We start from the raw sequence: 11,864 nt of genomic DNA, 5'->3' as shown, positions 1-11,864 counted from the left end.
AAGGCTTTGGGCCGTCCTCGACTGTTTTCCCAGGCCACAAGCAGGGAGCTGGATGGGAGGTGGGGCTGCTGGGAATAGAACCAGCACCCATACAGAATACTGGTGCTTTCAAGGCAAGGACATTAGCAGCTAGGCTACCTTGCCAGGCCCTTAACACTCCTTTTAAAAATCTGATTTGTTTATTTGAAAGACAGAGCAATAAAAAGAGGCAGAAAAGAGATTTTCTTTATATTGGTTCATACCTCAAATGCCTGCAACAGCCAGAAAAAGGCCACTAGGAGATTGCAACTAGGAGTCAGTGTCTCCTGTATGTGTGGCAGGGAAACAAGTACTTGTGCTGTTACCTTAGGCCCATTATTCTCATTATTAGATATCAGGATTGGAACTAGAGACAGGAATTGAAGCTAGGCATTGTGGCCACATCAAGCAGCAACTTAACTTGTTGCATCACAACACCCACCCAAGGTTTTGACTGCAAGCATTTTTATTTTTATTTTATTTATTTTTGCACAATTATGTGAATTCACCAGAAATATTTTAGTGGTTGCATTCCTTGGCCTGTTGCCTAACCATGTCATCAAATCTTTGAAACAGGTAGAGTCTCAAATCTTCACAGTGACCTGAATTGGGTCACTAAATACCATATGGTTAAATATTTTCCAACGTATGTAAGAATTACATGTAACAATGACAAGGGGAAGCTTAAATATTGGGTTCCTTGGCCAACTGTCTATTTCATTTATCCTTGAAAGGGGTATAGAGTCCCAAATGTGATAGCTACAGTCGTTCCAAATGTAATATCTTCAAGACAATGAAATCAGATTGCAGGTAGCTAACTTCATTAGTCCAGGGGTTTCTTCTCTCTTCCTGGGATCTTCTGTATAGAGCACGTCTCGTTGCTGGCCCCAGCACACTCTGACAAGCAGTGTTTGACAAGTGGAGAACTGAGAGCCAGGTGGTGATTAACACACAGTCAAGTGCAGCAGAGGGACAGGTGGCACCATCTTTGGTGTCAGCGCTTTTCCTTGAAGTACCCCTTCTTCACCAAGACACTCCAGGGAAAAGCAGGGTGAGGATGGGAACTCAGGACAAAGAACGTGATGAAGGGAGTGCTGGAAAAGGTGGAAGAAACGGTGGGGGCGAAGATGTGTGACAGATTATCCAAAGTGACGTCAGATGGCATTGACCATCTCTAGTAAGGACAGAAGAAATCCAAGAACTACACCAGTTGGCAGCAAATTCTTTGGAATTTATACTTTCTGTTGTGTATACTAACAACCAGTTTCATAATTATAACACTTCAATGTTAGCATTAAAATTAGTAAATGATTTTCCATTTGAAACAGAATGTATGAAGGAAAGTTATTTTAGACCCTCCTATAGGAGAAATTATTCAACTAAAGAAGCGTTATCTTATTTCCTCTAAGAGTTGCTGAAGACTTTGAAGTTAAATCTACCAATGGTTTAAAATGGAATAACAGTAAATCCTAAATACATTTGATTTTCAAAGAATGTCAACCTGAGAGTCACAAATAAATATCAGTATGAAAGTGGAAAACATGGTCTAAATTTATTTAATCCCTGAGCTCCGCAGAGGATTATTCATCTTCCCACTTGTCATGCTTAATTGAATTGGGTCTACTAGGCCACTTACAAAGGGTCTGAGTCATCGACGCACAGATAAAATTGCTACGGGGTATGGGAGGCCTGATTTGTACATTTTACCATTTTCTGGATATAAATACATTTGCCATCACTGAATTCAAAGCCCTCAGGGTTCAATAAGTTCTTCACAAACTTCTAGAACAACTGCCTCCAGCACACAATTGGCTCCAGCTTTGGGAAACATCTGGCCCACATGCCATAAAAGCCCAGTGAAATCATTTTGACTGGCCTTGTAAAGGCTACCAAAGGCAAGATTTAATACTCAATAAATCTTTTGCAGGCTAAATTGATAATAATGTGTGGTCCATGGATGATGTTATAAATATCCAAATGGGATTTGGCAGGATGAAAGGTTACCCACACCTGCTTTATTCCCTTCTCAACTAAGACAGGGCTCAGAAGAGTGGCAATGTGACAAACATTTGTTGAATTCTATCCAAGGAAATTCTAAAACAATTCTTAAGAAAATTTTGCCTTTTCCAATTTCTCTATGGTTTTATCTCATGACATCAGCTGAAGGAACTTTGCTTTTTCCAGTCCTTTTTCCATAGCCTGTGAAAAGTGAGGAGGTGGAAGCTTAAGGAAATAGGATCCCAAGTCCCACATCACAAATTTCATGGACATTAACAAATGTAGTAGATTTCAAAGGTTACTTTGAGGGTTAATTCAGGTTTATCTTGTATCATTTATCTCAAAGAGAAAGTAGAAAGCCATATAATTGGATCATCTCAGTATTCACTCTGACTAATAATTTTATAACAGAATGCAAACCACTGAGATGTTTTTGTCACAGAGATGTTTATATAACATTTTGAGTGACTTCAATATGCTAATACCATTAAACTTTTTATGTTTGCTATCACTTATTTTACAAGTGAAACATTCACCAAAAGACTAAGGGGAACCGCTTGTGCAATGGCAGCGTAATTAAGATTAGAATCCTTGCTTGGTTCCATTGGAAGTCTTTGCTTATATGGTGAAAAGCGAGAACTGACAGCAGTGCGGGAGGGGGCTTGACAGGGTTACACACAGCATCGGTCTACGCTTGTGTAGAGCAGAGTGCTCCGAGCACCTCCGTACTGCTCAGGGTCCACCGAATTTGCTGGGATTCTAAATATGTCAAGGTGCAGAGGTAAGAGAATTCATACATCATCTCTAGAAGTCATGGGAGAAGTACTAAGAAAAGTGTTGGGATGGGAGCTGAAGAGGGTGGTTGACAGAGGCCAGGTGCTCTGGGGAACCACAATGAAAAATACATGGAGGATGAAACAGCGCTCTGATGAATAACAAATCAAGAGGAAATAACGCTTAGAAGTTTTTTTTTTTTAAGGTAGTTTGGGTGTGTTTTGGCAGAAGTTATTCTCTCCACACCTCCCCCTTTGCTGCTTATTTAAGAGACCTCAGGAAATCTCTTCACTAATTATTTTTCAAGACTTTGAAATGAAGAGGATGTTTACGTTCAGATGCATCCCCTTCGCTAAGACTTGACTACGTGCAGCTCCACTTTAATCTGTTGATTACTAATCAGAAAGAAAAACAGGATTGCAAATGCAAGGTAGGGACACTTTTATGTCCTGTAGGAGTAAGCTGTAAGCTGCCTGATGCCAGCCACCTCCATGGCGTCCCCTGTGCTTTAAAAACATAAACGTTGTATATTTTTCAGACATTTCATTTTAAACACAAAGGATTTTCATGAAACTTCAAAGCATAGTACTTTGGCCATTGTACTACAGCTGTATCTTTGACGTATGATTAAAAATTATATATATATTCTTCTTTCTACCTGAACAACAGCACTATTTTCCTATTCAAGGAAAAAAAAAGTCGTTTATCTTTTGTTTTATATTCTGCTAATGGTGCATTTCATTTAACCATTTTTTCCCTGCTTGCTAGTTCTTGGAGAATTTGGTTATTTATCGACTAGAAATTCAGGCACTCATGTCAAAAAAGGAACCTAGCCAAGTTTCCTCAAATATTAAAATTTATAGGCCTGAATTTGTTGAATGCCCCGTCAGATACACACCGGCTTTTGTGAAAACATATTTTTGGATCTCTTTTGGAATTATATGATTGTATGCAATATTATATTTTCAAGAAATTGGTTTAAAATTGCGAAGCATTTCCAAAGCGGCACGTTTCAGTTCGCAGACATTTAGAAATGTAAACAGAGCTTTGGAGCCAAGAAGCCCGTGATTTATCAAGCAGACAGTGTAGGCTTGTGTTCTTCGGTCCTGATGGCTTACCTTCCCCTGAGCCCCGCCTGGCTGTGTCTGCAGGCCTGGCTCATTGAAGCCAGCAGGCTGCACTTAGGTATCTTACCATCTGGCAATTGTTGTCAGCATCTTGAACTATGTTGTTTGTATTTCCTCATGCTTCTCGGTGGGTGCTGCAGTCTGGTCTAGAACTCTGCCTGTTCTAACTCCTATATGTTAATGGAGGTATGTCTGCTTGATGTAGGGGTGTGTGCTCCAGAGCTCCTACCAGGTAAACTCCTAATCCCAGCTCCTGAGAATGCTGTTGGGTGCCTTGGTGTGGCCTGATTTATCCCCAGCCCTAGCTCTCATGTGTACCAGTCATTATAGTAGCCCCGTAAGTAAGATCCATTGAACCCCTACTAGGTCATTTCGCAGATTTAACTCTCATGTGTACCAACAGGTGCAACATGCTAGCCACGCCCATCCACAGCCCTGGCCCTTGTATGTACCAGTGAGTGCAGTGGCCCAACCTGGCTGAACTCTATGCCTGCATCCTGCTCTCAACAGTGGCTACCCTGGCTTGGTTGAGGCAACAGTCTTGAAGACCTACCAGGCCAGCATCCAAACCCAGCTCTCATGGGTCATGGTGGGTACAACATCTAGCTCTAGGCCTGGCCTAGGGGTGCAGCTACCTAGTCCAGGGCAGCAAGGTGGGAGTCTATGAACTCCTATCAAGTCTATCTCCAGACCTGGCACCTGTACAGTGGTGATTGCAGCAATGATCCAACAACACATCCTCCGCCCTGCCCCTGCTCTAGCCTTCATGCGTTAACATGGGTGTGGCACCCTGGCCTTGCCCCACTTTCACCGACCTCATGTGCACTGGTGGATGCAACAGGTCACCCTCGGTAGATTCTCCAAGCACCCTCACCTGACTGACCTCTATGCCTAGCTCCCCTATGCATCAGCAGATTTAGTATCAGAGCCTTGGGAGACCTCCTGAGCTGCCCTACCTGTTCCGTAATTACTGTACCAACTCTCCTACCCACAAGCAGGTGCAGCGGTCTGTGGAAGACCTTAACAGCCATTTTATACTCCTGTAATAGCCCCACAGGCCCCCTCTGGCCTGTCACTAGTTTGGTGCGTTCCCAGTGGCAGGGTGGAGGTCTCACAGACCACAGGCCTTACCCAGCAGAGTGAACCCAATATCAGCTTTCAATAGTACCATATCATGAGGCATATACTGATGGATTTTATTACAAATGTGTTAGTATGTCAGAAATAAATCATGAGACATTTGGAAACCTAATAATAAAACTGAAAACCCAAAATTGGAGCAGCAAAACAAACCAAATTTAAGAGTTATTTTGAGGCTTTTAAATTTTCAGAATTTTATTCTTGAGATATCTGGACTGTGGTGACAAATACAAAATAAAAATTTTAGCGATACATTTGTTTCTTGTAGTTCTGATAAATTTGATGTTAGCTCATGAATCAAATCTTTCAAATAGGCACATTCAGGTATTTCTAAAAGAAAATAAAATATGCATAAATTTATGTTAGAGTTTTTCTCTTATCAAGACATTCCCCTTCATGAGTTCAATGTTTTACAGATGTCATATCAGCTTATATTTCCAAAGCTTCTGAGTTTAGGCATACTTCCTTACATGCCTTTCAATGCTTATTCAAATTATGTAAATTGCTTATTTACTATATGCCAATCCTGTGCTGCATTTTTTAATGACATTGCTATCCATGATTGAAGATACATTAATATGCTTCCATGAACTCCACTGTACATCAGTGGGGGAACAATAACATAGAACAAATAAGTAACTTTAATTGAAAAATGAGTGATGAAAAGTAGTTGAATATGGAGCTATCTCCATCCACCATGGTTCCTACAATATCACAATACTGATGCTATGGCACACGAGAGGAAAGCTGGAGTAGGTGCTGAGGGACAGTTCATTACACCTGCTGCAAATCATGAGGATGTATATGCATTTGGAACAATATGACAAATACAAAGAAATAGCAAGAAACAAGGTTGGAAAGATAACCAGGAGTTGATTGGTAAGAATTTAGATTATATTTTAAATGTAATAAGAGGCCATTGACAGAGTATTTCCTGATGTATGCTTTTAAAGAATCATTCTGATTGCATCTGAGTAACAGACTCACAGGGGCAGAAATAGAAACAAAACAACCAGCTGGTAAATTACTGTAGTAGTGTTCTAGATTTAGGTATAAGTTAATCGAGCTGTAGCCCTGTCTTAGATGACCTGCCCCCAGTCTTAGCATGCACCGCAGGTGCCACAGCCTATCCCAGCCTGGCCCACTCCCAAAACCAGCTGTAAATCTGACTTTCAAGTAAAAATTAAATTTTTTGAAAAAAAGAACATTCTGTAGCCTGCAAACATGTATAATTTAAAAAGTTAATCATAAAATTAAATGTAATATATATATTTATAAACATCTTTTTTATTAAAAGAAGATTTATTTTTAGTGGAAAGGCAGATTTACAATAAGAAGGAGAGGCAGAGAAATAGATCTTCCATTTGTTGGTTATTCCCCAAATGGACACAACAGGCAGAGCAGAGCTGATCTGAAGCCAGGAGCCAGGAGTCAGGAACCTCTTCCTTAGGCCATGCCCCATCGCTTTTCTAGGCCACAAGCAGAGAGCTGGGTGGGAAGTGGAGCAGCCAGCACACAGACCAGTGCCCATATAGGATCCTGAAGACTGAAGAGGGACAATTTGCAAGTTGAGACATTGTGCTGGGCCCTAAATAAACATTTTTATAAAGAAACTACCGTGTGCTTTTTTTCTCTTGCATCACATTGGATAGGTAATATTTTAAAATGAGCAGGAAAAAAAAATTACGGAGTCTTGTTTTCCTGGTACAATATGAGGCCTGGAAACCGAAGAGAATGAAAATGGATTGAATCGTTAAGTAGAAATTAACTAGAAATGATTAGTTTTCAATAACCTTATCATAAAATACGTTCATCTTTTTTGTCTTTGTTTACTAACTTGTGACGTAACAATTGTTGGTGATTGTGCAAGAGACACATCTTCCCTTCACTAGGACAAACTAGATTCCCGCAAATCAAATTGTTCTCAAAAACATCATGAGGCTGAAGGAAGAAATTTTATAGACAGGAGAGAATCATTTCAATTAATCTGTCAGATGAGAAATTCCAGTAAAAATAAATAAGCAAAAGAAAAAGCGGAATCAAGTGAGTAAGACTCTGTTCTGAAACCTGTATGGGTAATCCTGGATTCCTTGTAAGCCAGGGGACGTGATGTGCTTTAGCTGTTTCAGGACAGTCGTTTCAGCTTCTGTCATCTGAGATAATTCATCTTCTGATTCTGGGAAGTCGGACCACACAGAAAATAAAAGATACAGATGTGTGCGTGTGTGTGTATATACATACACTATATATATAACGATTGTGCTAATGAACTGAAAGCTGTTTGCCTTTGTGGTTTAGAATTTTCACTCAGTAGATCAAATTATGTTTATTTTGAGCTGAGCTTACAGAATGCACTGCTCTATTCACTGTGCATAGATGTTGAGGGTCTTGCTTCTGTTAGACATTGTTATAGTCGGTGCTGAAGACAAGTCTTGAATACCACAAGAATTTTTGACTTCATGAAGCTTAAATTTTATCCAAACAACTGCATACATAAATTAGGAATTACATAGTTCAGTGTATTTTTCAGAGTTTTAAAAAAAAAGTTGATAATCTATATGGAGATACTCAAGGTATGGACATCTCAGTTGGGAAAGAGTTTGTGAAAAAACAAAACTTGAAATCTCAATTTTACTCTGACAACTTTGTTCTAGAGCTTTCCAGCGACTCTCAAAATAAAGATTGTTCTCATTGCAATGTATATTGAAAAGACTTGTGACACATATAAATGATAACTTTTACATGATATTTAGATATTTTAGTACCAAAGATTTGAAAAACACTGGGGCAGGCAAAAATCAGTCCTCAGGAACATAATATAAAATATGAGATGTTTATAGAAAAGCATTATACAGGATAATTCAAAAGTCTGTGTTATATAGAAAAGCTAAATTTAATTTAGTGTTAAAAAAAACCTTAAGATCCATGAATATGAGAAGTCTTCAATGAATTCATGAGGAATGCATATCATAAATAAAGTATACATGAGTCTCAAGACATTTGGCACCAAAATAAGCTTCTTTTAATTGTAGTTTTCCCATGAACCTTTTGAACTACCCAGATTCAATGAAATGGGCTCTGAAGGTCAGTAGGCTAAGGTCTTAATTCCATTTGGCTGCATTGTACTTGAAATATGTAAATTTAATCTGATTTTGGCCCAGAAAATTCTGACTTTGTGATTTACAACAAAAGTCAAATAGGTTTGCTGGTCTTTTTTTCTACCCTTTGTCAGTTTCAATTTTAGCTGAGACTCTTTACTGATGGGATGTTGTGAGTTCTGACTGAGAGTGCATGTACCCACCTCCTAGGCTGACCTCCATCATTAGCTTGGGTCAGGACGGAGCCGGTTATTCCGGAAGTAAGTTTCCATAGCATGCTTCCTCGTGTTCACTTTAAAAACATCAAAATCAGTAACACTTTCCATTGTTTTCTATCAAATCAAACATGGGGTTTCTTGTTCACTATTTGCGGATTAGTTTAAGATAACCTCAAATGTCTATTTTGACTTTCAGTTCAAGTATTTTAGTATTTCAATGTTCCAGAAGAATTCAACAACTGGTAATATAATATTTTTTAAAGTTTTATTGATCTTAAGATTTAATGTTTTTAATGTACTTAATAGTAAAAATAATTCAGTAAACTCAACGGTGACTTATTTGAGAGCAGAATAAAGGGAAATTCAATAATACAAAATGATTGTGTAGACTGAATGCATAAGATTTAAAGTGGAGTCTCATTATAATTGCTTCTACCTCTCTAAGAGATTACTGGTTTTCTTAATTTGAAATGGTTAATTTCCCTTGGGACTCATAAGTGTAATCTGTTGTTAACTCTGTAACTGATAATCATAAACTGCTCAGCCTTACTTTTCTAAGAAATTAAATCTTTGCTCTTTTTAGTGTTTTGGATACCTTTTTACATGTTTCCAAAAATATTATTTATTTGTGAATCTTCTATAATTTTTATTTTATAATTGCCTTTATTTTCTTCATAATTAAACGTAAGGTGATTTTATTTATAATAAAAGACACCAATAGAATAAAATGGTTTATATAGATTTATTTACCTTGAACCTTTCTATGATCTGTTCATCTTTCTACCCGCAAAAGCACAGCTCTGTCACATTTACCTGTATTAAAATGCTGCCAGTAATTATTTTGTGCACTTGTTGGATGCCAGATGCTGTTAGCTCCTTTCATAATTTCCATGTTAGTCTCACAGACATAGTGAGATCTTTTTTTTTTTTTTTTCATGGCACTCATTTTAAAGATGTGGTAACTGAACTCAGAATGATCAAGTAATTTACCGAGGGCACATTTGTACTAGCAGTTTTGAATTTGAGCCAGTTTTCTGTTTCCAAAGTGGAAATGCTACACCTAGGTTATGCTGCCTGGCATGCACCTACAAATTCATTGTTATTAAACAACCAGGTGGGACAGGATTTTGTGCAGTGCTTAGGAGCCCACTTTCCTGAGCCCTATATCCAAGGGCTGGATTTGCCTCTGTGCTCTCTGGGCCAGGTTCCTGTCAGCGCTTACCTTGAGAGGCAGTGGGGGATGACTCAAGTCCTTGGATCCCTACCACCCATGCGAAAGACCTACATAGAATCTAGGGCTCCTGATTTTCATTTGGCCCAGCCCTTGCATCTAGGGTGGAAGGTCTCTCTCAAATAAGTAAAAGAAAACAATAAAAGAAAATACGCATCTCATGCACACTCACATTAAGAATTTGATTTCATGGGGCTGGCACTCTGGCATAGCAGGTAAAGCCACGGAAGTGCCAGTTTGAGCCTCAGCTGCTCCGCTTCACATCAGCCTGCTGTTGGCGTGTCTGCACAAGCAGCAGAGGATGGTCTGAGTGCTTGGGCCCCTAGTCCAATGTGGGAGATCCAAATGAAGCTCCCGGTTCCTGGTTTCAGCCTAGCACTTGTGGCCATTTGGAAAGTGAGCTTGCACATGGAAGATCTTTCTCTCCCCTCCCCCCATTACTCTCACTTTCAAATAAGTAGGTAAATCGTTAAAAATAATAATATAATTTTGCTCCATAAAATTGCTTTTGTTTGGCTGTTTCAACCTTTACTACCCAAACTTTTCATGAAGGGTGCTATCTCTTGCCATAAACTGTATTGCCGGAGTCCAGCTCCAGCCGAGTTCTGAGCTCGGGACGGGTGCATGGAGTTGGCGATAAAGAAAGACGCGGACACTGTCACCTGGTGCTCTCTCACAACAGTTCAAGAAGCTGTCCTTTTTTATTTTCTCAGACACATCAGAAGCTTCTACACAAACTACTAATTGTTCTATTTTTACTTCAAGACTAAGGGGGCATGTACAAACATTTGGTCATTCTGTCTGCACTTCAGGGCTAAGCAGGTGCCCCTAAAGATAATTCTGAAAATACTGTATTCATATTCTTCAAAGCAAGCCATTATTCATTCTTCAGTAGCAGCCATGGGGCTACAGCCAGGACTCCAAGGCCAAGGCGCATGCTAATCAGTAATACATTCCTACCACATTTCTATTTCTTCAACTTGTCCCCATCATTTAATGGGAGAAATAATTACAAGGGAAAAAATGTAAAAATCCAAGACAAAAGTTTCAAATATTAAATTCCTCCATGATTACAGGCTCTATAACCCCATAAACAATCAAATAATAATCAAAAGTGTATCTCTATGATATTAATAAAATCACCCTATAATTCCTTTAGTTAAAAAAAATTACAAAAGCAGCTAAAACAGCTACATTTTCTATGCTCTAAAGAGTTGCAAGGACAGGCTAATCTTTAGGGTCACAGTAGCTATATTTTTTACCATAGCAGTTTCAGTTCATACTCCCATTCCTTTCATTAATATTTAGGATATTTATCGAGTCCTTTCCCAGAAGGTGTGCCTCATGTCTGGTCCAGATACCAGGGCAATGGGTAGGCATGCAATAAGGTGTCCAGAAATGGCATGGGCTTCATTGTACTCCTGTGCATAGTTAAAGGCCCACTCACCAAGACATTATCAGTGACATTAACTTTCAAGCTCGCATTGGTTGCAAAACCATCTCACAGGAGCAAACAACAATGTCTCAATAGACTACATAATTCTTAGTGGGGTGCATGAGTGTCCATGCAAAAAGAGGGTGAGACTGCATCAAGGTGGTCAGAGAGAAATCCGCCGGCCCCTTTCAAACAGCTGGAAGCTCCCCTGGGTCCTGCCAAACAGGGAAGCTGTTCTCTTCACACCTTCATGTCATCCACACCTACTGCATGGTCCCCAGCACCGTAACATTAACCATACCATTTATGCATAAGGTACAGAATACTACAGAGCACAGTGTTAACAGATTTGTATCAGCATTGTGCAGGTAATTCATGATGTATTGCAGTGAGGTTTTCTTTCTTGTGAGTTCTGAAACTTGTCTCCCTGTTGTACTTTCTGTGCTTACCTACACATTTTTATCATGGTTGTAGCTCCTTCAAAATTAACGCTTGGTTTCAGTTTAATGTTACACTATTCATCACTCAATTAGAAGAGAGTTTCTATATAGCATTTTAATGTAGTTTGGGATCCAAAACTTCCTCCTGGGCCCCTTCCTTATGGAGTCTGCCCATAGGAATTGGATTTGAGTAGAGAATTTGGTAAAGACAGGGCTGTGTTTTTGTCTCTAGGAATGAGGAGATTCATGGAGTGAAAGGATAGACATGCGATGGGAAAACATAACAGCAATGAATAGGGATGTATTTGCGTGGCTGGAATTTTGTTCCACAAGGGATTTAGCGTTGTACTAATTCATTGAGAATTGTTTCAGAACATCCTTTGCT

At 39.3% G+C, this 11,864-nt stretch overlaps 1 long non-coding RNA gene across 1 annotated transcript; it reads left to right on the top strand.

Annotated features, from left to right (window-relative positions):
- The first annotated feature begins 302 nt into the window (after nucleotides 1–302).
- Nucleotides 303–11,202, top strand: LOC121163530. The gene is made up of 3 exons (XR_005884905.1): nucleotides 303–313; nucleotides 3,761–3,766; nucleotides 11,036–11,202. It is a non-coding gene; the product is annotated as an uncharacterized LOC121163530 (long non-coding RNA).
- The last annotated feature ends 662 nt before the right edge of the window (nucleotides 11,203–11,864 follow it).

This window comes from Ochotona curzoniae, unplaced genomic scaffold (assembly GCF_017591425.1).
Source record: "Ochotona curzoniae isolate NIBS_2020 unplaced genomic scaffold, NIBS_Ocur_1.0 contig_64, whole genome shotgun sequence".
NCBI lineage: Eukaryota > Metazoa > Chordata > Mammalia > Lagomorpha > Ochotonidae > Ochotona > Ochotona curzoniae.
Note: the sequence above shows the minus strand (reverse complement) of the source record. Positions and strands in the feature narration are given on the sequence as shown.